The sequence below is a fragment of the Aegilops tauschii genome, chromosome 1, assembly GCF_002575655.3.
Source record: "Aegilops tauschii subsp. strangulata cultivar AL8/78 chromosome 1, Aet v6.0, whole genome shotgun sequence".
NCBI classification, from domain to species: domain Eukaryota; kingdom Viridiplantae; phylum Streptophyta; class Magnoliopsida; order Poales; family Poaceae; genus Aegilops; species Aegilops tauschii.
In genome coordinates, this window is record NC_053035.3 from 153,976,268 (window position 1) to 154,003,589 (window position 27,322).

A 27,322-nucleotide genomic window follows, 5' to 3' on the forward strand; every position below is an offset into this window, starting at 1 on the left:
GTTCCCAGCTGTCAGGTCGAGGAATCATTATTTTGCGCGTAATAAGGAGGCACTTCCTTGCGTGCGGCCATGGACCCAACTGTCAGCCTCTCGACGTACAGTCCTCTATCTATGGATGTCGTTCGTTGACCACGTCGCGCCGAGAGCACCAGGGCAGTGGACGACGGCGAGGCCTAGGAAGGGAACGACATGAAGCCATGGAAGACTTGGCAGTTGTTTCCCACGGGGAGGGGAGTACGAGGGTTTACTGGTTCGTCTGCTGTTGCCAAAGAATAACTGCAGGTGTGGGTGAGTAGAGGGATGGCCAGGACAGCGATGGGAGTAGGGTGGCGCAGTGAGGTATGCGCCGCAGCACAGCCGGACACGAGAGGAGGGAGCAGGCAGTCCTGGCGGCGCTTGTTTGAGCGGCTGGAGCGGGAGCAGAGATTGAAGAAGCACGACGGTCGTTGGATGGACATCCAACAGTCACTGCTCTCGTGTGTTGACTAAGTTGACACGGCGTTGTGTGTGCGTCAACCTTTTTTTAGGAAAGCGTACGCGTCATCCTATAGTAGGCGCACAAGTCAGCCTCAAATCTGTGGAAAACAGCATACAACCAATCTGCCATTTTTCTAATAATTTACAGCCCATTTGCTAATTCTTAAGGTTTTTTGGGAGCCCATATTTTTTTAAGCATTACAGCCCATATTGTTCCCACGGTTAAAAAATTATACGGAATTTTGTATGTTTCGGCGCGGTCCGAATTGTTTTTAATCCCAAAATTTCGAGTAACATTCAAACTAAGTTGAAAAATAAATTCATATCAATATAAAATCCAAATAATTGCCCAAGCATAAAAATCAATGGACTTTAAAATCTCGAAATGAAATAAAAGAAATTTGAAACCAATTGCTGGTTTGATATGTTTTAAAAATGTACAACCTATTTCTCATTACTGATAGCCCACTTTCTGGGCAAGCCTGCTCTCCTTGTCTTGAAAGATTTGCAGCCTAGCAGGGCTGACAAAGCAAGTTGGGCTAGCCATTTTCAGAAAGAAAAAAAATACTGGGCTGGTCTTGTGGTAAAGATAAAAGAAAAGTCTAGCTAGACAGGCCAGAGTGCCCCGCACAGCCTAGTTGACAACCTGCTTCCATCTCAAAAACAAAAATAATTGTGCGAGCTGCTGGGTCCCTGGTGTCAGCCGCTCGTTGTGCAATTCTCTCTTTTATTGACTACGTTGACAATGGCATGGGACCCAGATGTCACAAATCCATTAGGAGGAACCATTTTTTTTGCTTGAAATAAGGAGGCTGTTGCTTGCGTACTGACATGACCCTGATGGGTCCCTGCTGTCATCCTCTCCATGTACAATCATCTCCTGATTGTGTACGTTTCAACCTAGTAGGCCCACAAGTAAGCCTCTAAACCCGTGGCGGACAAATATAGCCCATTTAAAAAAAATAACGGCCCATTCCATACGTTCAAACGGAAAGTTGAACATTCAGATCAAAGTAACAGGTCTAATCCAGATATAGAGTACTAAACTTCCATGTGGACAACCATCATAGCCAAGTAAACTATCTACTGCCACTAATACTCTAGTAGTGTACAAGTACTAACTTACTCTTAGCTAACTAGACGATGCCAGTCGCCATCTGCGGTACACCCTAAACGCCGGCACCGACGTTCTCCTCCTCGCCTCGGACTTGCCAGAGGTGCGATAGGGCGCGTTGCTCGCGCGAGTTGGCCCTTTCCATGCCGGCGTGGTCCACCAAAGCTTCGGCTTCTTAGCTGGAATCCCACTTGACGAGCTGCTAGTAAAATTCGGCGTCGCGAACGTGTGCGTGCCCGACAGCCTCCAGGGCTATTTGCCGGGCGCCGTCCTCCACGTAGTCGGCCCAGTTGCATGCATTCTGCTCGCGACTCAGAGCATCGGCGCACTGTTGCTCCATGCCCCGCGGGTGGCAGAAATCAGCGATACGCTGCTCCTCCACCAGGTGGTCCTGCTCCAACAAGTCCTCATACTCCGCATTTCCATCTAAAGACCAATAGAATGCCTCCTCCCTCCGTCTACCTTCCGGTGAAAAACCGAACACTGCGGCGGTGACCGCCTCCGTCGTCGCCTATTGCGGACGGGCGGGGCATGACATACGTGGCGAGAGCGAGGACAAGTGGCGAACGACGTCAGGCCGGTGGGGGCTTATGAGGATAGGGCGAGTTGGGTGATGGTCCCACCGGAGAACGCCGGGAACGAGTAATTATAGGCGGAAGGTAGGTGAACCAGTGTGTCGCGGGAAACGCGACAGTCATCGCGGTCATCGGAATTCAATGCATAAGCAGGCATGGCTTAGCACGCTAGCTTGCCGTGGAAAACTAGAAAAACTAAAATTATGATTGTGCCGTCCCGTCCCGTCCCGTCAGTGGTGCGTCCCGTCTGTGTTAGGTCGCACGTCGACATGACGGTCAAACGAGTGCGCTAAATTCATCCAGATGAGGTACGTGCGTGATCTGCTGGTTATTCGCGTAGGATCAAGTCGGTCTGATAGTGTATGTGTAGGATCGCAATAGATGATGAATGTTCGCTGGGAGATAAGGCATTTGCGAATGTTTTTGCTGGCAGTTTCTTCAGATGTAGGAATATTTTTGCATGGTATTTTGTCAGTTTCTTCAGAGGTAGGCATTTTTATTCAAGAAACTGCCACCTTCGGATGTTGGGTCGCAACTAAAACTGGCAGGAGCGTATTAGTAGGCTAGCTAGTGATCGATCAGTAACTTGTAAATATTGAGCAAACATAAATAAGGAACTGCTAGTAACTTGTAAACACTGAGAACACAGAAATAAGGATCATGATGTGCACAGTAGTAAGAGCCGATCCATTCAAAATGTTCACACGAGACTCATAGGCCTAGCACTGTAATATGTTCACATTAGTACCCCAAATTCACAACCAACTAGTATGATTCCCATACATAAGATCAACATGTTAATGCATCTCAATGATTCATAGGTCATATACAAATATGTAGCTCCAAAAGCAAAGATCTAGAAAAAACATATGTTCTTCCTACTACATGGATGCTTCTCTGGGCCAACATTCAGTACAGAGTGAAAGACAAATTTGTTTGTGAAGTCTACAATTCCTCTTGCAAACGTAAGTATGGTTTCACCAACAGCTGGAACCATGAGAATGAACCACACATGATGGAGGAACATCCACTGCAATAAGATTTGGACTTCTCTCGATCACACGGCGAGACTACATTCAGAATACAAACTTTAACTTAGGCAAAATGATGCCCACTGTATAATCAGACCAAACCAATGAAGCACCTAGTGTTGGGCCAATAAATAGTACAGTACTACTTTTGTGCAGTCCATGAAGTGACTATCCAATCTTTCAGTGTCTATTTTCAAATGGCACTGCATGTAGTGACTATACTATTCTCTTGTGCAGTTCCACCAAAATTGCGGTCACTTTGTTTGTTTGCCAAATAGCAACGGGTAGACATCTGTCTACACAAATACCAAGCAGCTAGTAAACATATAGCCCACCTTGTATTTTTGGTTTAAACACGTCTCTTCCGCTTAGCATCGGTCATGTTTTGCACTAGACAGTTTGATACTGTCATGTTTTTCCTTGGATAATTTTGCACTGAATTGATTTGCTGGTACATAGAAGAAATATAGCACCTACTCTTCATCATACCAAGGATATCCATGTTCTCAGTGATGGAAGAGGTGAAATCGATACAACCAAAATTGAGCATCCAATCATTGAATCACGTCCCGCACCTCCAATGTAGGTCCACCCTGCCAATAAATTCGCATGCAAACCACTAATATTACTATCTAATGACAATACAAAAAGAGTAGAAAGATAGTAGCAAACCATGCACCTTTGTAATGAACAACTCATAGTGCCACCAATTGGATATAAAGGTTTGGAAGAAAACATGCTCCTAATGTTGAACCATTTGGACTTTTTGTGCAGTTCCACTAAAATCGAGCATCCCTGTTTGCACAGATATTGAAAGTGTGATTACTATACAAGTGGCACTAGTTGAAGTATAGACTCACAAATATAAGCATTCCAATTTCTTAATGGGAAAAGGTAGCAAGACTGTTCCTAACCACCAGTTTGGAGGAATAAATAAGGCAACATCGGCTGATGTCAGGAAGGCATACATAGTATTCTCTTAAAAACTGAACCATTCCTGACCTTTCCTCTTCTTTTAAGCATATTTTGTCCAGTTAAACTAAAATAAAATCCCATCACCGCCTTGACAATTCAGTGACACTGTACAAAAAGAAATGACTTACCATTACATCACGATGTCAAGTATGTGATCAAGAGGCATTATAGACAAACATACAGACCTCCTCCGATAACATAATGAATATTAATTTTAACAAAGGTGTGACTAGCTTTACCGGGATAATTTGAGTGAACTCTAAACCCTTTGTTCCTTAATATAAGACGTTTTCGTAGTTCAATTTAAAGTACCCAAACGTCTAGTATTTATAAAAACAGGTAGTAGTTTTCTTGAGCACATATCTGGGAAAGCTTGCCACACTTTATATATGTCCATATGCTAATGCAACACCATTCGAATAGTACAAATATACACTAATCTAGTGGCTAGTGCAACAATAGAGTAGTTTTTTTATTACGGGGTACAGTACAATGGTTTTACTGAACAGATTTCCATAAGCTAGCACTGGAAGATTTTATAAGCATTAACAATACAAAATGTAAAGGTAACAAGTTTTAGCATTGGTATACTAGTTGTGCAACAGCATTAAACCAAATAGAAAAGTCTGAAGGTAACTAGCATTATTAACTAATGACAGTATAAAAAAGTGCATACCATGTACCTTTAAGGTAAATATCATTTCGAACTCGAGCGGACTTGAAAAATTGCTATCCCAATCTTGATAGTCGATCAAACATAAAAAGTTGATCGAACGAATCAAGAAAACAGGCGGAGGAGGAGGTGCCCACTCCTGACCTTTCCTCTTTTCTTCATAATTTTTTGTGCAGTTTAACAAAAATAAAATGACATCGCGCCTTGGCATTTTGGTGACACTGTACAAAAAATTGACTTATCTCATGAAAGTGAGGTATGTAATCTATAAGCATTAACAGTGCAAAAATCTGAAGGTAGTAACAAGTTTCATCGTTGGTATACTCGCTATGCAACAGCATTAGAATGCCTTAGCTGAAAAATCTTTAATACATCCATAATCAACAATTAACCCTAAAATAATCCAGTGGCATTAAATGGCATTGGTTAAATTTATCGGTGGCATTAGACTGAGTGCAGCATTAGTTAAATGTGGCATCACTTTAGCAGTAGCATTGCTTGACTTTATCGCTGGTGTTATACTAACAACAAAAAAGTGGCAATAAGAGCATGGGAGGCCCATTCGGACAGTGGGCGCACTAGTACGATGTACCTCCACGGACGCATAGAGTGGTGAGGGAGGTATGGTTGCCCAGAGCAATAAATATCCAGGCAGCATATGTGGATTACGTCCCATTTTTGTTCTCTTTAGCCACCTTTTTCCTACGTGAGGACACCAAACCGATCGACCTGGTCATTCTCTATTGCGTTGTCATGCCTTTCTACCCTTTTTCACCCTTTTTCAACCAAGAGACACGTGACTCGTTCCTTAGCTACTGATTTTCCCCCTTTTCAACCTAGATGCGGGTTCGATGCCTAGTCTCTTTGACAGTACTTTCTCCCTTCCTTTCCTTATTCAACCCAGACGTGGATTAGTCTGCATGAAGTAGGGTTTCCTTTAATAGTGTAAATTAAGGTTTTCATCTTTGTGACCAGCAAAGCAGAGGATAGCAAATTGGGAAGATGGTGGAGTGGAAAAAGATCCACATGCAGCGACATGGCAGATGGGGCAATAGAACAAGGGTATGGTTCGAAAAGAGGTAACATACCTGAGGGTCGGTGAGAAGTGGCTTCACTCGTGGTCGTCATCCTCCGCACACACTACGGCACCGAGCTTGGGGATGGAGGTCATCCCACACGGGCGCTAGGTCTGAGAGGATGGCCTTGTCATCAATGCGTGACCTCGCTCACCGACGATGAGTGCGTCAACGCTGCACGTCCTTTTCATCCCCGGGGGATCTGTGACCACCAATGAGGGGGGAGAGGGAGGGGCACCGCCATCTTTTTTAGATCTGGAGAGAGGGTTATAGTGTGAGAAGCAAGTGGGCAGCCCTTAGCAAGCAAGTGCTGAAGCTCCAGCCCATATATCTTTTTTGATACTAGTACTAGAGGTGGAGTAGTGGTAGAGTAGTTTATATTTTCTCTGCATACAGTACCAGTTAGTCGTGCTTCAAAACTAAACGGCACGCCATTAGAAAAATAGTCGAGAAATAATGCAGCACCTCGGGCCAACGCAGCCAGATTGCATTTTGCACGAGAAATGACACACCATGTTTCGTTGACATGTGGTCCCATTCCAACATGTCAGTGAGGCGACGGCGAGTCCTTTTGTACAATTTCCAAACGGACGTCTATGTAGGCCGGGGCGCCTCTTCCTGTACTGTGGCAACCGTCCACCGCCTCTTCGCCTTTCCCTCTCGATTTGGAACTGATGTCGCACGCTCTTCCTCCCTCCATTTGACTTCACCCTTCCTTCTGCCATTGTTTGATCGTCTTCTCCATGGACGGAACAGGCCAGAAATGAACCCGTTATTCTTGCCTCAAGGTTCGAACACTGGGGTGTGCGCGAAGACTTCCTCCGTACCGATCCGCGTCCTAACTGCCTAAGATCTCAAGCATGAACTTGACGAACTCATAACACAAAAGTGGTGTAATACCCTACTCCAGTGTGGTGATGGTGGATTGCCTCTTGGGCTGATGATGAACAGTACAAGGGGAAGAACAGCCTCCTGAGGTTGAGGTGTTCTTGTGCTTGGCCGACTTGTGTGGGTGAGGACTTGATGCCCTTGGATCAGATTAACTTGCCCCCTACTGTGGTGGCTAGTTCTACTTATATAGGCCCTGGTCCTCTCCCCAAATATTGAGCGGGAAGGGAGCCAACAATGGCCAATTTGAAAGGGGACAGCTAGTACAGCTTATCCTAATAAAAGCAGTCTTCGCCTGCAAAAGGCTCTGGTGGTGACGCCGCCTTGGGCTCCATGGTGACCTCCGTCTTGCCGCCCTGCTGGTCTTGGTCTCGTTGCACTGATATGGAAACCTTTGCTTGATGCCTCGGTACTCCGCGCCTGCGCTTGCCTCCTTAGCACCAAAGAGGAAACAAGGACACTGCGCGCGCTGGCGCCCGCCTGATCCTGATCGTCATGGCTCACGTCACGAGCACCTTGCGAGGTTTTCCCTGCCTTGGTCTCTCCGCTCCTCGCGAGGCAACCTGGTGAGGCCGCTCCTGAGGAGGTCTTGCATCATCCGCCTCGCGAGGCTTGGCCCCTCACGAGGGTCTTGAATGCCTTGTTGATGAAGATGGGCCTCACAGGCCCGCTAGCACAGCCACGCCGCGGGCCGCAGGCAGGCAAGTCTGGGGAGCCCCATTCCTAGAACGCCGACAGTGGAGGAACTCATTGATCGGTGTTATGTCATCACCTCAGATAGCATGGCAGGCACGGCAAGACCCTTGCCGGGGACATATGCGGGGCCGCAGCTAGGCCCCAACCTGCCAAGGCTCCACCACCGTTCCAACACAGCGATCAACCCGCCAACAAGGCAAGCGCCTGCATGGCGACGTGCGGCTTCCAGGCCAACTCAGCAAGCACCTGTGTGGAGGCATGCAGATCTTCGTGAAGACTTTGCCACCGCACCAACTCAGCAGCCAGCCGGCCAGGGTGGTGCTGCGCGCATAGTCAGCCTAGACACACGTCAGAGCGAGGTGAAGCGGCGACGGACGGGACGGGCTTTTTTACCGCCCCCAATAAAGCAAGAGGACACCTAAGTAGCGCATTTAATGTGTTTTGTCATGTGACGTCAGGCGATAAACTCGACCACTGTACAACTTTCCACCTCCAGTGTGCCACTGTGGCAGCCCCTTTTGACTCTAAAAGGAGGCCCACGGCATACTGACAGAGGATTCGGACTTTTTTGACCCGGGACGCTTTGTAGCTAGTCCAAGAACACCAGATAAACCCAAGCTAGCAGGAGTAGGGTGTTACGCATCACTTGCGGCCCGAACCTAGATAAATCTCCCATGTTGATCCCTCAAACCCGCTCTTTCCATAGCCCCGCGCCCGCCAACCATAGAAGGGATTCCCCGTGATCCCATAGGTGTTGTTTCCACCAACATCTTTGGCGCGCCAGGTAGGGGCGCGCAGGCTATGAAAATCCGGTTTGAAGGTCAGTGCATCGACTTCTCCATGGGGATGGCTCGAGAGGAGAAGGCGGCGTTGATCAGCCGCCCTCTGGCGTCGTTCGTAGCCGTGACTGCCATCCACGTGGCCACGAAAAGCTAAGCCACGCAAAATTTTGAGTAATTTCATTTATATAAGTCTATCTTCCTTGAAAGATCTCGCTCCTTGTATGGGAAACCTGCACGCAATGGGACCCTTCCGCTGTTGGCAACACCCTTGCGCTGTTTTAAGCCCACTCAACAGATCAAGCGGCCGCGCTGAGAATGACAAGGTGGCCTACCCGCTGCCAGCAGCGCTCTTGTTCTGTTTTGAGTCCGCTCGATAGTTCAAGCGACCGCGCTGGGAGCAGCAAGGTGGGTTGCCCGGCAACAAGCGCCCCCGGCAGGCTGCTAAGGATCCGTCCCCAAAGCACCCCAGCATGGGTTTACTCGTCGGCAGCCTTATCTGACCAAGCGTAAGGTGCAGACATACAAAGAAGGATCTAACAGGAAGATAGCATGCTTGATCTTAATGTACTGAAAAGCTATATTACATCAAGTAATCGCTGCGGTTGTAACTTAAGATAAAATTGTCTTGGTCTTGAACTCGCAGCGGTGACGAGAAATGGGGTGCCTAGTCCCGACGCTGGCCCTCCACCCTCGCGACTCCGTCAACGCAGTCGATGTTGGGCTTGATACGCTCCTTGAGCACTGCGAGGTCCGTCTCCTCCAGCAAGCTCTCCAACGCATCGGCGAAGTTGACGGTGGGGTTCCAGAACGCCATCTTGGTGAGTACCTTGGTCAGGGCGCCCCGACAGAGCCTCCGGTCCTCATTGGCCAGATAAGCTGCCCGGTTGGAGCGGAGCTGCTCCATGGCATCGAGGATGCGCTCGAAGAACAAGGTCAGCCTGGCGTTGGGGCTTGTGTTCCTGTCCTCGGAGAGCTTGACGTCCGGCATGCCCATGACGGCTAGCTGGGCGGTGAGTTTCCCTATGACGTTGACGTGGAGGCCGATCCAGAGGTTCACGCCCTTCACGTACTCCTCGTACTCGGCGGCGCCGGCCCTCCGCAGCCGTTTCTCCTCCTCCAGGTCCTTGTTCAGGGTCTCCTCGCGAGCCCCAGCCTCTGAAAGCTTCCCCTCCAAGCCCTCCAGCTTCAGCTTCAGGTCATTGATGGAGTCGTTGGCCTTGGAGAGTAGCTCAACCTTGCCGAGGACTGTGGCCTGCGCTCCGCCAAAGTACCGTTGGTCGAGTCCCTCTCCTCCGTCAGCTCCAAGACCTGTTTCTTCAGCCCATCCCGCTCCACCTCCAGCTCTTTCACCTTGTCGGTGTGGACCAGGGCCTGAGCATTGAGTGCCTCCTTGTGCCTCTACTCCAGCTCCTAGGTCTGCTGCACGACGAGCTTTTCGACCTCCTCATCCTTGCCGCGGAGTGTGGCGGCGAGCGCCTCCTCACGGGCGGCAAGGTCCTCCTCCTGAGAGTTCAGCTGAGCCTGGTGCTGGTGCCGAGCGGCCTCGTCCTTGGCGGCCTGTTCCTTCGCCGCCTCCTGGGCCTTCTCGACGTCCGCCTGCTTCAGGATGAGCTCCTGTTTGCGCTCGGCCAGCAAATCCTAGGCGACCTTCTGTTCTTCGTGGGCCTTGCGAAACTAGGCCTGCGTCTCGGCGACGCGCTCCTCAAGATCCGCCTCCGCCTTGTCCGCCGCTACCATCCTGGATTTCGCCTTGTCCAGTCAAGTGCGGTGGAGCGCTTGGAGCTTCTGTAAGTTGGCACTCATGGCCCGAAGAAGCTGCTCCTCTTGGGAACCGCCACCGCCGGTGCACGGTTGGTCGACAACCTGAAGCCCGGCGGAGGCGAGCGCCTCGTCGTTGAACACCTCCCCCTCGGTTGGCACCCTGGTGCTTGCCATCCCTGGGAGGTGGAAGAACATGCCATCGCCCACCTTCAAATACTTGCCCGAGCCAGAGGCAGCAGAGGAGGAAGGTTGGTTGTCAACCACCCCCTCCTCGGCAGCGGCCTTGCCGGCCTCCTCGGCAGGCCCCTTGCCGGCCTCCTCGGCAGGCCCCTCGCCGGCCTCCTCGGCAGCGGCCTTGCCGGCCTCCCCAGTAGGCCCCTTGGCGGCTTCCTCAGTGGCGGTCTTGGCAGCCTCCACGGCGGCGATCTTGTCGGCCTCGGCCTCGGCGTCCCTTGCGACCTCCTCGATGCCGGTGTCAATATCCTCCCGGTCCGTTGAGGAAGGGTCTGGATACCAAGAAGGGGGATGAGCCGGGGCCAAGGTCAAGGTTCAAAAAGAGAAGAAAAAAACAGGGACGGGAAGCAAATGACTTACCCACACTGGGCTGGGAAGAAGTGGCGCCCTCCCCGCCAGCGTTCGTTGCCGAGGCAGAACCACCGGTGCCCAAGCTCACCTCCTCCTCCTCCATACGCGTGAGCTCGATGGTGGATGCCCTTGCCGGGGATGCCCCTCTAAGCGGCGTAGTCGAGGGGGCGGCGTGTTGGGAGTGGCCCTCGGCGGCTCCTCCTGCTGCCGTTCTCCACCTACAAACCCGGCAAGGTCAGCATCAAGAATTCACACCCCCAATGCTCATAAATGAAGGAGTGAGTGATGAGCTCACGCTGGGAGCTGATAACCCACAAGTATAGGGGATCAACTATAGCCTCTTTCGATAAGTAAGAGTGTCAAACCCAACGAGGAGCTAAATGTAGAACAAATATTCCCTCAAGTTCTATCGACCACCGATACAACTCTACGCACGCTTAACAATCGCTTTACGTAGAACAAGTATGAAACTAGAAGTACTTTGTAGGTGTTGTTGGATAGGTTTGCAAGATAATAAAGAGCACGTAAATAAAATCTTGGGGCTGTTTAGATAAAGAAGCAATAAAGTTAGTATAGCGAGTGTGCAAAAGTGGTGGTAGGAGATGCGAAATTGTCCCTAAGCAATTGACTACTTTACTAGACCGATAGCAAGTTTTATGTGGGAGAGGCCACTGCTAGCATGTGATCCCTGACTTGGAATTCTATGCACTTATGATTGGAACTATTAGCAAGCATCTGCAACTACTAACATTCATTAAGGAAAAACCCAACCGTAGCATTAAGATATATTGGTCGCCCTTCAATCACGTATGCATCAATTTCTATGCTAGGTTGAAGCTTCTGTCACTCTTACCCTCCAATACATAGTCCTATGAACATACAACTAACCCTATGGTGTGATCCACGCGCGCGCTCATATGATGGGCACCAAAGGACATCAACATAACCACAAGAAATTAAACCAATCATAGCAATTCACCAATTACCAATAGGACAACGAAAATCTACTCAGACATCATAGGATGGCAACACATCATTGGATAATAATATGAAGCATAAAGCACCATGTTCAAGTAGAGGGTACAGTGGCTTGCGGGAGACTGGACTGCTGTAGATAGATGGGGGAAGGTGATGAAGATGTTGGTGAAGATGACGGAGGTGTTGGTGTAGATTGCGGTGACGATGATGGCCCCGGTGGTGTTCCGGCGCCACCGAGAGAGAGGGGGAGAGAGCCCCCTTCTTCTGCTTCTTCCTTGACCTTCTCCCTAGATGGGAGAAGGGTTTCCCCTCTGGTCGTTAGCTTCCATGGCATGGGAGGGGCGATAGCCCCTCCGAGATTGGATCTGTCTCTCTGTCTCTCTCTGTTTCTGCGTTCCCTGATTCTGCCTTTCATCGTTTCTTATATTCCCGGAGATCTGTAACTCCGATTGGGCTGAAATTTGGATACGATTTTTATTCGGATATTGGCTTTCTTGCAGCGAAAGAAGGGCACCAACTGCCTTACGGTGTGGCCACGGTGGTCAGGGGCGCCCCCCCCTGCCTCGTGGCCCCCTCGGGCATCGTCTCACGTTGATTCTTCTTCCCAAAAATCACATATATTCCAAAAAAAACTCTCCGTCAGTTTTTATCCTGTTTGGACTCCGTTTGATTTGGTTTTTCTGCGAAACAAAAAACATGCAACAAACAGGAACTGGCATTGGGCACTGGATCAATATGTTAGTCCCAAAAATAGTATAAAAAGTTGCCAAAAGTATGTAAAAGTTGTAGATATATTGGCATGGAACAATAAAAAATTATAGATACGACGGAGACGTATCAGCATCCCCAAGCTTAATGCATGCTCGTCCTGCAGTAGGTAAATGATAAAAAGGATAATATTTGATGTGGAATGCTACCTCGCATAATCTTGATCATATATCTAATCATGGCATGAATACTAAGACATAAGTGATTCAAAGCAATAGTCTATAATTTGACATAAAGACATCAATACTCAGGCATCCCAACAAACAATCATGTCTTTCAAAATATCAACGGTAAAGAAAGCTATCCCTACAAAATCATATAATCTTGTCATGCTCTGTATTCTTAACACAAAGTATTTATCATGCACAACCCCGATGACAAGCCGAGCAATTGGTTCATACTTTTTAACGCGCTTCAGCTTTTTCAAACCTCACGCAATACATGAGCGCAAGCCATGGATATAGCACTACAGGTGGAATAGAGTATGATGATAGGGGTAAATATAAAGAAGACAAAAAGTAAGAAAGTCTCACACCATTGCGGCTAACCAACGGGCTATGGAGATGCCCATCAATCGATATCAATGTGAGGAGTAGGGATTGCCATGCAACGAATGCACTAAGAGCTATAAGTGTATGAAAGCTCAAACTGGAAACTAAGTGGGTGTGCATCCAAGTTGCTTGCTCATGAAGACCTCGGGCATTTGAGGAAGCCTATCATCGGAATATACAAGCCAATTTCTATAAGTAAAATTCCCACTAGTATATGAAAGTGATAACTCAAGAGACTCTATATGAAGAACATGTGCTACTTTGAAGCACAAGTGTGGTAAAAGGATAGTAGCATTGCCCCTTCTCTCTTTTTCTCTCATTTTTTTGGTGGGCTTCTTCGGCCTCTTTTATTTTTTTGTGGGCTTCTTTGGCCTCTTTTATTTTTTTGTAATGTCCGGAGACTCATCCCAACTTGTGAGGGAATCATAGCTTCCATCATCCTTTCCTCACATGGGACAATGCTCTAATAATGATGATCATCACACTTTTGTTTACTTACAACTCAATATTACAACTCGATACTAGAACAAAAATATGACTCTATATGAATGCCTCCGGCGGTGCACCGGGATGTGCAATGATCTAACGTAGCAATGATATCAAAAATCGGACAAGCCATGAAAACATCATGCTAGCTATCTTACGATCATGCAAATCAACATGACAATGAATGCTCAAGTCATGTATATGATGATGATGGAAGTTGCATGGCAATATATCTCGGAATGGCTATGGAAATGCCATGATAGGTAGGTATCGTGGCTGTTTTGAGGAAGATATAAGGAGGCTTATGTGTGATAGAGCGTATCGTATCACGGGGTTTGGATGCACCGGCGAAGTTTGCACCAACTCTCGAGGTGAGAAAGGGCAATGCACGGTACCGTAAAGGCTAGCAAATTGCGAAAAGGTAAGAGTGCGTATAATCCATGGACTCACATTAGTCAGAAATAACTCATATACTTATTGCAAAATTTATTAGCCCTCGAAGCAAAGTACTACTACGCATGCCCCTAGGGGGATAGATTGGTAGGAAAAGACAATCGCTCGTCCCCGACCACCACTCATAAGGACGACAATCAGTAATAAATCATGCTCACACTTCATAGCATAACGAGAGACTATACGTGCATGCTTCGGGAATCACAAACCTTAACACCAATATTCTAACTAAACACAACCATTTACTTGTACCTCCCACATATTATCATCTCTATATCGCAAAACTATTGCAAGGAATCAAACATATCATATTCAGTGATCCATAACTTTTATGTAGGGTTTTATGACTAACCATGTGAATGACTAATTCCTGTCATCTCTCTAAATAGATATAAGTGAAGCAAGAGAGTTTAATTCTTTCTACAAAAGATATGCCCACGCTCTAACAAATATAATTGAAGAAAAAGAGCATTCTATAAATGGCGGTTTTCTATGTGTAGGGAAACAGGCAATCCAAACTTCAAATGATATAAGTGAAGCACATGAAGCATTACATAAAGCCATACTCAAAAGATATAAGTCAATTGCAAAGAGCATCCTAGGAATCAACCATGGACTATCTCATACCAGCATGGTGCATAAAAGAAAAGTGAAAACTAAATGCAAAAGACGCTCCAAGATTTGCACATATCGCATGAACGAAACGAATCCAAAAACATACAGATACTTGTTGAAGAAAGATGGGATGCCTTCCGGGGCATCCCCAAGCTTAGACGCTTGAGTCTCCTTAAATATTTACTTGGGGTGCCTTGGGCATCCCCAAGCTTGAGCTCTTGCCTCTCCTACTTATCCTTATATCGAGACATCCTCGATATTCGAACACTTCATCCACACAAAACTCAACAGAAAGCTCGATAAGATCCGTTAGTATAATAAAGCAAATCACTACTCTAAGTACTGTTGCAAACCAATTAATATTTTGTTTTTGCATTGTAGCTACTATAATATAATTTTTCCATGGCTTAATCCACTGATAGAAATTGATAGTTTCATCAAAACAAGCAAACTATGCATCAAAAACAGAATATGTCTTTAACAGGACAGTCTGTAGTAATCTTAACATTCACCCTACTTCTGGTACTCCAAAAAATCTTAAAAAAGTAAAAATAAACAATTTGTATAGAAAGACAATGCAAAAAAGTTTCAGAACCGTTTGACGTTCCAGTAAAAAAATGTAAAATCACGCACTACAGCCAAAGTTTCTGTTTTGCACCGCACAAATCAACAAGCAATGTAAACATCCTAAAGGCAAATCTTGGCACATATTTTTGTTTTTAAACTTTATAAAACTTCCGGGTTGTCTCCCTGGCAGCGCTTTCTTTAAAGCCATTAAGCTAGGCATATAGTGCTCAAGTAATGAATCCACCCGGATCCCAAGGTATATCAAAGCCAATTTTAATTAACAATGATTTGTGATTTAGTAGTGAGCACAAAGTAACATATATCATGTAACAACGATGTCTAACTCTCTTCCTATGCATCGGCATGTCATAAAAGAACAATTCATGCACACATAGTAAAGGCCAATGCATAGTATAAACAGTTTCTTGCAAGTTTATCTTATTGGAAACATGGAGAGGCGGAGATGTAGTTCCTATCTCATAATAATTGCAAGTAGGAGCAGCAAGCACATGCATATTATATCTCAAAATCATCATGTGTAGTAGTCAAACGCAAGCCATCAATATAATCCTTAATAAGGGCAAGCTTCTCCGATATAGTGTAGTTGGGAGAATTCAAAAAGATAATAGGAACAAGCTTCTCCAATATAATCCTTAATAAGGGCAAGCTTCTCCAATAGCAACAATTTCATGTTTACCATAAGGAACTATAGCAAGTTCATCTCCATAAGCATAATTCATATTGGCATCTGGGCCACAAGCATAGCAAGCATCATCAAAAAGGGATATTTCAAAAGAATCAACGGGGTCATAACAATCATCACAGCAATCTGAAGGAAATATGCCCTAGAGGCAATAATAAAGTTATTATTTATTTCCTTATATCATGATAAATGTTTATTATTCATGCTAGAATTGTATTAACCGGAAACATAATACATGTGTGAATACATAGACAAACAGAGTGTCACTAGTATGCCTCTACTTGACTAGCTCGTTGATCAAAGATGGTTATGTTTCCTAGCCATAGACATGAGTTGTCAGTTGATTAACGGGATCACATCATTAGGAGAATGATGTGATTGACTTGACCCATTCTGTTAGCTTAGCACTCGATCGTTTAGTATGTTGCTATTGCTTTCTTCATGACTTATACATGTTCCTATAACTATGAGATTATGCAACTCCCGTTTACTGGAGGAACACTTTGTGTGCTACCAAACGTCACAACGTAACTGGGTGATTATAAAGGTGCTCTACAGGTGTCTCCAAAGGTACTTGTTGGGTTGGCATATTTCGAGATTAGGATTTGTCACTCCGATTGTCGGAGAGGTATCTTTGGGCCCACTCAGTAATACACATCACTATAAGCCTTGCAAGCATTGTGACTAATGAGTTAGTTGCGGGATGATGTATTATGGAACGAGTAAAGAGACTTGTCGGTAACGAGATTGAACTAGGTATAGAAATACCGACGATCGAATCCCGAGCAAGTAACATACCGATGACAAAGGGAACAACGTATGTTGTTATGCGGTCTGACCAATAAAGATCTTCGTAGAATATGTGGGAACCAATATGAGCATCCAGGTTCCGCTATTGGTTATTGATCGGAGAGGTGTCTCGGTCATGTCTACATAGTTCTCAAACCCGTAGGGTCCGCACGCTTAACGTTACGATGACAGTTATATTATGAGTTTATATGTTTTGATGTACGGAAGGTTGTTCGGAGTCCCGGATGTGATCACGGACATGATGAGGAATCTCGAAATGGTCGAGACATAAAGATTGATATTTTGGAAGCCTATGTTTGGACATCGGAAGTGTGGCGGGTGAAATCGGGATTTTTCCAGAGTACCGGGAGGTTACCGGAACCCCCCGGTAACTTAATGGGCCTTATTGGGCCTAGGTGGAAGAGAGGAGAGGAGGCCAGGGCAGGGCCGCGCACCCCTTCCCCCCCAGTCCGAATAGGACAAGGAGAGGGGGGCGGCGCCCCCCTTCCTTCCTCCCCTCCACCTCTTCCCCCTCTCTCCTAGTCCAACATGGAAAAGGGGGGAGTCCTACTCCCGGTAGGAGTAGGACTCCTCCTAGGCGCGCCTCTCCTCCTTGGCCGGCGGCCTCCCCCTTGCACCTTTATATACGGGGGCAGGGGGGCACCTCTAGACACACAATTGATCAACGATCTTTTAGCCGTGTGCGGTGCCCCCTCCACCATATTACACCTCGATAATATTGTAGCGGTGCTTAGGCGAAGCCCTGCGTAGGTAGAACATCATCATCGTCACCACGCCGTCGTGCTGACGAAACTCTCCCTCAACACTCGGCTGGATCGGAGTTCGAGGGACGTCATCGAGCTGAACGTGTGCTGAACTCGGAGGTGCCGTGCGTTTGGTACTTGATCGGTCGGATCGTGAAGACGTACGACTACATCAACCGCGGTGTGTTAACGCTTCCGCTTTCGGTCTACGAGGGTACGTAGACAACACTTTCCCCTCTCGTTGCTATGCATCACCATGATCTTGCGTGTGCGTAGAAATTTTTTGAAATTACTACATTCCCCAACAGTGGTATCAGAGCCAGGTTTTATGCGTTGATGTTATGCACGAGTAGAACACAAGTGAGGTTGTGGGCGATATAAGTCATACTGCTTACTAGCATGTCATACTTTGGTTCAGCGGTATTGTGAGATGAAGCGGCCCGGACCGACATTACGCGTACGCTGACGCGAGACTGGTTTCACCGTTGCGAGAACTCGTTGCTTAAAGGTGACTGGCGGGTGTCTGTCTCTCTCACTTTAGTTGAACCGAGTGTGGCTACGCCCGGTCCTTGCGAAGGTTAAAACAGCACCAACTTGACAAACTATCATTGTGCTTTTGATGCGTAGGTAAGAACAGTTCTTGCTAAGCCCGTAGCAGCCACGTAAAACTTGCAACAACAAAGTAGAGGACGTCTAACTTGTTTTTGCAGGGCATGTTGTGATGTGATATGGTTAAGACATGATGCTATATTTTATTGTATGAGATGATCATGTTTTGTAACCGAGTTATCGGCAACTGCCAGGAGCCATATGGTTGTCGCTTTATTGTATGCAATGCAATCGCCATGTAATTGTTTTACTTTATCACTGAGCGGTAGCGATAGTCATAAAAGCAATAGTTGGCGAGGCGACAACGATGCTACGATGGAGATCAAGGTGTCGAGCCGGTGACGGTGGTGATCATGACGGTGCTTCGGAGATGGAGACCACAAGCACAAGATGATGATGGCCATATCATATCACTATATTGATTGCATGTGATGTTTATCTTTTATGCATCTTATCTTTCTTTGATTGACGGTAGCATTATAAGATGATCTCTCACTAAAATTTCAAGATAAAAGTGTTCTCCCTGAGTATGCACCATTGCCAAAGTTCGTCGTGCCCAGACACCACGTGATGATCGGGTGTGATAAGCTCTACGTCCATCTACAACGGGTGCAAGCCAGTTTTTGCACACACAGAATACTCAGGTTAAACTTGACGAGCCTAGCATATGCAGATATGGCCTCAGAACACTAAGACCAAAAGGTCGAGCGTGAATCATATAGTAGATATGATCAACATAGTGATGTTCACCATTGAAAACTACTCCATTTCATGTGATGATCGGTTATGGTTTATTTGATTTGGATCACGTAATCACTTAGATGATTAGAGAGATGTCTATCTAAGTGGGAGTTCTTAAATAATATGATTAATAGAACTCAAATTTATCATGAACTTAGTACCTGATAGTATCTTGCTTGTCTATGTCAATTGTAGATAAATGGCCCGTGCTGTTGTTCCGTTGAATTTTAATGCGTTCCTCGAGAAAGCAAAGTTGAAAGATGATGGTAGCAATTACACGGACTGGGTCCGTAACTTGAGGATTATCCTCATTGCTGCACAGAAGAATTACGTCCTGGAAGCACCGCTGGGTGCCAGGCCGCCTACAAGAGCAACACCAGAAGTTATGAACGTCTGGCAGAGCAAAGCTGATGACTACTCAATAGTTCAGTGTGCCATGCTTTACGGCTTAGAACCGGGTCTTCATCGACGTTTTGAACGTCATGGAGCATATGAGATGTTCCAGGAGTTGAAGTTAATATTTCAAGCAAATGCCCGGATTGAGAGATATGAAGTCTCCAATAAGTTCTACAGCTGCAAGATGGAAGAGAATAGTTCTGTCAGTGAGCATATACTCAAAATGTCTGGGTATAATAATCACTTGATTCAACTGGGAGTTAATCTTCTGGATGATAGCGTCATTGACAGAATTCTTCAATCACTGCCACCAAGCTACAAGAGCTTCGTGATGAACTATAACATGCAAGGGATGAATAAGACAATTCCCGAGCTCTTGGCAATGCTAAAGGCAGCGGAGGTAGAAATAAAAAAGGAGCATCAAGTGTTGATGGTCAATAAGACCACTAGTTTCAAGAAAAAGGGCAAAGGGAAGAAGAAGGGGAACTTCAAGAAGAACAGCAAGCAAGTTGCTATTCAGGAGAAGAAACCCAAGTCTGGACCTAAGCCTGAAACTGAGTGCTTCCACTGCAAGCAGACTGGTCACTGGAAGCGGAACTGCCCCAAGTATTTGGCGGATAAGAAGGATGGCAAGGTTAACAAAGGTATATGTGATATACATGTTATTGATGTGTACCTTACCAGAGCTCGCAGTAGCACCTGGGTATTTGATACTGGTTCTGTTGCTAATATTTGCAACTCGAAATAGGGACTACGGATTAAGCGAACACTGGCTAAGGACGAGGTGACAATGCGCGTGGGAAATGGTTCCAAAGTCGATGTGAACGCCGTCGGCACACTACCTCTACATCTACCTTCGGGATTAGTATTAGACCTAAATAATTGTTATTTGGTGCCAACGTTGAGCATGAACATTATATCTGGATCTTGTTTGATGCGAGACGGTTATTCATTTAAATCAAAGAATAATGGTTGTTCTATTTATATGAATAATATATTTTATGGTCATGCACCCTTGAAGAGTGGTCTATTTTTAATGAATCTCGGTAGTAGTGACAAACATATTCATAATGTCGAAGCCAAAAGATGCAGAGTTGATAATGATAGTGCAACTTATTTGTGGCACTGCCGTTTAGGTCATATCGGTGTAAAGCGCATGAAGAAACTCCATACTGATGGACTTTTGGAATCACTTGATTATGAATCACTTGGTACTTGCGAACCGTGTCTCATGGGCAAGATGACTAAAACACCGTTCTCCGGAACTATGGAGAGAGCAACTGATTTGTTGGAAATCATACATACAGATGTATGTGGTCCGATGAATATTGAGGCTCGTGGCGGATATCGTTATTTTCTCACCTTCACAGATGATTTGAGCAGATATGGGTATATGTACTTAATGAAACATAAGTCTGAAACATTTGAAAAGTTCAAAGAATTTCAGAGCGAAGTTCAAAATCATCGTAACAAGAAAATAAAGTTTCTACGATCAGATCGTGGAGGAGAATATTTGAGTTACGAGTTTGGCCTACATTTGAAACAATGCGGAATAGTTTCGCAACTCACGCCACACGGAACACCACAACGTAATGGTGTGTCCGAACGTCGTAATCGTACTTTACTAGATATGGTGCGATCTATGATGTCTCTTACTGATTTACCGCTATCGTTTTGGGGTTATGCTTTAGAGACGGCTGCATTCACTCTAAATAGGGCACCATCGAAGTCCGTTGAGACGACGCCTTATGAACTATGGTTTGGCAAGAAACCAAAGTTGTCGTTTCTTAAAGTTTGGGGTTGCGATGCTTATGTGAAGAAACTTCAACCTGATAAGCTCGAACCTAAATCGGAGAAATGTGTCTTCATAGGATACCCAAAGGAGACTGTTGGGTACACCTTCTATCACAGATCCGAAGGCAAGACATTCGTTGCTAAGAATGGATCCTTTCTAGAGAAGGAGTTTCTCTCGAATGAAATGAGTGGGAGGAAAGTAGAACTTGATGAGGTAACTGTACCTGCTCCCTTATTGGAAAGGAGATCATCACAGAAACCAGTTTCTGCGACACCTACACCAATTAGTGGGGAAGTTAATGATAATGATCATGAAACTTCAGATCAAGTTATTACTGAACCTCGTAGGTCAACCAGATTAAGATCCGCACCAGAGTGGTATGGTAATCCTGTTCTGGAGGTTATGTTACTTGACCATGACGAACCTATGAACTATGAAGAAGCGATGGTGAGCCCAGATTCCGCAAAATGGCTTGAAGCCATGAAATCCGAGATGGGATCCATGTATGAGAACAAAGTATGGACTTTGGTTGACTTGCCCGATGATCGGCAAGCCATTGACAATAAATGGATCTTCAAGAAGAAGACTGACGCTGACGGTAATGTTACTGTCTATAAAGCTCGACTTGTTGCGAAAGGTTTTCGACAAGTTCAAGGGATTGACTACGATGAGACCTTCTCACCCGTAGCGATGCTTAAGTCTGTCTGAATCATGTTAGCAATTGCTACATTTTATGATTATGAAATTTGGCAAATGGATGTAAAAACTGCATTCCTGAATGGATTTCTAGAAGAAGAGTTGTATATGATGCAACCGGAAGGTTTTGTCGATCCAAAGGGAGCTAACAAAGTGTGCAAGCTCCAGCGATCCATTTATGGACTGGTGCAAGCCTCTCGAAGTTGGAATAAACGCTTTGATAGTGTGAAAGCATTTGGTTTTATACAGACTTTTGGAGAAGCCTGTATTTACAAGAAAGTGAGTGGGAGCTCAGTAGCATTTCTGATATTATATGTGGATGACATATTACTGATTGGAAATGATATAGAATTTCTGGATAGCATAAAGGGATACTTGAATAAGAGTTTTTTAATGAAAGACCTCGGTGAAGCTGCATATATATTAGGCATCAAGATCTATAGAGATAGATCAAGATGCTTAATTGGACTTTCACAAAGCACATACCTTGACAAAGTTTTGAAGAAGTTCAAAATGGATCAAGCAAAGAAAGGGTTCTTGCCTGTACTACAAGGTGTGAGATTGGGTAAGACTCAATGCCCGACCACTTCAGAAGATAGAGAGAAGATGAAAGATGTTCCCTATGCTTCAGCCATAGGCTCTATCATGTATGCAATGCTGTGTACCAGACCTGATGTGTGCCTTGCTATAAGTTTAGCAGGGAGGTACCAAAGTAATCCAGGAGTGGATCACTGGACAGCGGTCAAGAACATCCTGAAATACCTGAAAAGGACTAAGGATATGTTTCTCGTTTATGTAGGTGACAAAGAGCTCATCATAAATGGTTACGTTGATGCAAGCTTTGACACTAATCCGGACGATTCTAAATCGCAAACCGGATACGTGTTTACATTGAACGGTGGAGCTATCAGTTGGTGCCGTTCTAAGCAAAGTGTCGTGGCGGGATCTACGTGTGAAGCGGAGTACATAGCTGCTTCGGAAGCAGCAAATGAAGGAGTCTGGATGAAGGAGTTCATATCCGATCTAGGTGTCATACCAAGTGCATCGGGACCAATGAAAATCTTTTGTGACAATACTGGTGCAATTGCCTTAACAAAGGAATCCAGATTTCACAAGAGAACCAAGCACATCAAAAGACGCTTCAATTCCATCAGGGATTTAGTCCAGGTGGGAGACATAGAAATTTGCAAGATACATACGGATCTGAATGTTGCAGACCCGTTGACTAAGCCTCTTCCACGAGCAAAACATGATCAGCACCAAGACTCCATGGGTGTAAGAATCATTACTATGTAATCTAGATTATTGACTCTAGTGCAAGTGGGAGACTGAAGGAAATATGCCCTAGAGGCAATAATAAAGTTATTATTTATTTCCTTATATCATGATAAATGTTTATTATTCATGCTAGAATTGTATTAACCGGAAACATAATACATGTGTGAATACATAGACAAACAGAGTGTCACTAGTATGCCTCTACTTGACTAGCTCGTTGATCAAAGATGGTTATGTTTCCTAGCCATAGACATGAGTTGTCATTTGATTAACGGGATCACATCATTAGGAGAATGATGTGATTGACTTGACCCATTCTGTTAGCTTAGCACTCGATCGTTTAGTATGTTGCTACTGCTTTCTTCATGACTTATACATGTTCCTATGACTATAAGATTATGCAACTCCCGTTTACCGGAGGAACACTTGTTGTGCTACCAAACGTCACAACGTAACTGGGTGATTATAAAGGTGCTCTACAGGTGTCTCCAAAGGTACTTGTTGGGTTGGCATATTTCGAGATTAGGATTTGTCACTCCGATTGTCAGAGAGGTATCTCTGGGCCCACTCAGTAATACACATCACTATAAGCCTTGCAAGCATTGTGACTAATGAGTTAGTTGCGGGACGATGTATTACGTAACGAGTAAAGAGACTTGCCGGTAACGAGATTGAACTAGGTATAGAGATACCGACGATCGAATCTCGGGCAAGTAACATACCGATGACAAAGGGAACAACGTATGTTGTTAGGCGGTCTGACCGATAAGGATCTTCGTAGAATATGTGGGAACCAATATGAGCATCCAGGTTTCGCTATTGGTTATTGACTGGAGAGGTGTCTCGGTCATGTCTACATAGTTCTCGAACCCGTAGGGTCCGCACGCTTAACGTTACGATGACAGTTATATTATGAGTTTATATGTTTTGATGTACCGAAGGTTGTTCGGAGTCCCGGATGTGATCACGGACATGACGAGGAGTCTCGAAATGGTCGAGACATAAAGATTGATATATTGGAAGCCTATGTTTGGACATCGGAAGTGTTCCGGGTGAAATCGGGATTTTTCCGGAGTACCGGGAGGTTACCGGAACCCCCCGGTAACTTAATGGGCCTTATTGGGCCTAGGTGGAAGAGAGGAGAGGAGGCCAGGGCAGGGCCGCGCAACCCTCCCCCCCAGTCCAAATAGGACAAGGAGAGGGGGGCGGCGCCCCCCTTCCTTACTCCCCTCCACCTCTTCCCCCTCTCTCCTAGTCCAACATGGAAAAGGGGGGGAGTCCTACTCCCGGTAGGAGTAGGAATCCTCCTAGGCGTGCCTCTCCTCCTTGGCCGGCGGCCTCCCCCTTGCACCTTTATATACAGGGGCAGGGGGGCACCTCTAGACACACAATTGATCAACGATCTTTTAGCCGTGTGCGGTGCCCCCCTCCACCATATTACACCTCGATAATATCGTAGCAGTGCTTAGGCGAAGCCCTGCGTAGGTAGAACATCATCATCCTCACCACGCCGTCGTGCTGACGAAACTCTCCCTCAACACTTGGCTGGATCGGAGTTCGAGGGACGTCATCGAGCTGAACGTGTGCTGAACTCGGAGGTGCCGTGCGTTCGGTACTTGATCGGTCGGATCGTGAAGACGTACGACTACATCAACCGCGTTGTGTTAACGCTTCCCCTTTCGGTCTACGAGGGTGCGTAGACAACACTCTCCCCTCTTGTTGCTATGCATCACCATGATCTTGCGTGTGCGTAGAAATTTTTTGAAATTACTACGTTCCCCAACACAATCATCCTTCGGTAAGCACGAAGGGAAATTAAACAATGTATGAGTTGAAGAGTTACTCTCATTAGAAGGGTGGCACGGGTAGCTAATCCGCTCTTCCTCCTTTTGTTCTTCGCTCTCCTCATCATCTTTTTCATCCAATGAGCCCACAGTTTCATCAATTCCTTCTTCCATAGACTCCTGCAAAATATTAGTCTCTTCTTGGATAGCGGAAGTGTCCTCAATATATGGTTTAACATAGGCATTAGAAGCATAATTATCATAACAATATTTAAGTATGGTAAAATTTTCAGATTTGTAAAGAGTGGCATCATACTGTCCAATCAAAGAAGCAATTTCATAAGCACCCTTAATAGCAACAAATTCTTCAATTTGTTGAACATCATAGTAATTATAAACACCCTTAGCATACGAACATACGATTCCATTATCACTAAACTCACATTGGTAGGGAAGGTGTTTCTTAGGGTCTTCAGAACAACAAGTAAAATCATATATTTCACATAAATTCCAAGCATAGCATTGCAAATGATGAATTTGATCCAGTGACAGTTTCCCTTTTTGAGATAAGCGGTGTCGCACATAACAAGCATGCTCATCTAAAGATTTGCCCTCAACTAAGCTAGTTGGGGTTTCAGCACGAGCACATAGGAATCGAAGATGATCCAAGTAAAAAGCTTCAGGAGTGGGATAGATTTTGAGTGGTTCTTCAACCATTGGTTCAGTAGGTACCACTAATTTTTTTGGTATTTTGCGTTTCCTACCCATAACTAAAGATAGAAAACAAGAGCACAAAATAAAAACTACCTAGTGATAAAGCAAATAAGCACACACAAGAATATTCACCCCACGCTATAACTCCCCGGCAACGGCGCCAGAAAAAGGTCTTGATAACCCACAAGTATAGGGGATCAAATGTAGCCTCTTTCGATAAGTAAGAGTATCGAACCCAACGAGGAGCTAAAGGTAGAACAAATATTCCCTCAAGTTCTATCGACCACCGATACAACTCTACGCACGCTTAACGTTCGCTTTACCTAAGACAAGTATGAAACTAGAAGTACTTTCTAGGTGTTGTTGGATAGGTTTGCAAGATAATCAAGAGCACATAAATAAAATCTAGGGGCTGTTTACATAAAGAAGCAATAAAGTTAGTATAGTGGGTGTGGAAAAGTGGTGGTAGGAGTTGCGAAATTGTCCCTAAGCCATTCACTACTTTACTAGACCGATAGCATGTTTTATGTGCGAGAGGCCACTGCTAGCATATTATCCCTGAATTGGAATTCTATGCACTTATGATTGGAACTATTAGCAAGCCTCTGCAACTACTAACATTCATTAAGGAAAAACCCAACCATAGCATTCAAACATATTGGTCCCCCTTCAATCTGGTATGCATCAATTTCTATGCTAGGTTGAAGCTTCTCTCACTCTTGCCCTCCAATACATAGTCCTATCAACATACAACTAACCCTATGGTGCGATCCACGCGCGCGCTCATATGATGGGCACCAAAGGACAGCAACATAACCACAAGAAAATTAAACCAATCATAGCAATTCACCAATTACCGATTGGAAAACGAAAATCTACTCAGACATCATAGGATGGCAACACATCATTGAATAATAATATGAAGCATAAAGCACCATGTTCATGTAGAGGGTACAGCGGGTTGCCGGAGACTGGACCACACTAGATAGATGGGGGAAGGTGATGAAGATGTTGGTGAAGATGACGGAGGTGTTGGTGTAGATTGCGGTGATGATGATGGCCCCGGCGGTGTTCCGGCGCCACCGGGAGAGAGGGGGAGAGAGCCCCCCTTCTTCTTCTTCTTCCTTGACCTTCTCCCTAGATGGGAGAAGGGTTTCCCCTCTGGTCCTTGGCTTCTATGGCATGGGAGGGGCGAGAGCCCCTCCGAGATTGGATCTGTCTCTCTGTCTCTCTCTGTTTCTGCGTTCCCTGATTCTGCCCTTTCACCGTTTCTTATATTCCCGGAGATCCGTAACTCCGATTGGGCTGAAATTTGGACACGATTTTTATCCGAATATTGGCTTTTGGCGGCGAAAGAAGGGCACCAACCGCCTTACGGGGTGTCCACGAGGGTCAGGGGCGCGCCTCCCTACCTCGTGGCCCCCTCGGGCATCGTCTCGCTTTGATTCTTCTTCCCAAAAATCACATATATTCCAAAAAAATCTCCGTCAGTTTTTATCCCGTTTGGACTCTGTTTGATATGGATTTTCTATGAAACAAAAAACATGCAACAAAAAGGAACTTGCACTGGGCACTGGATCAATATGTTAGTCCCAAAAATAGTATAAAAAGTTGCCAAAAGTATGTAAAAGTTGTAGAATATTGGCATGGAACAATCAAAAATTATAGATACGACGGAGATGTATGAGGGGCTGATGCGGGGGCTGCGCTGGGGGCTGCTGTCCGGGCTGCTCTCCACCAACACAGGCGTGTGCAAAGTACCCGCCAGGGGCTTGTCGCCCGTCGAGTCCTTGGGCCTCTTCACCACCCTCTGGGCCAGCGTCTCCGTGTCCCTGTGAAGACCACACCAAATCAAATGAGGGTAACGTAGGCGTAAGGTAAGGAGATGGCGGGGGGCGAAATACTTACTCGCTCTCCACCTTCCCCTCCATTGACTTCCTCTTCCTCTTCGGGCTAAAAGACCCGAGGTCGAATTCGGCCTCCAGGGTGCTGTCCGAGGGAG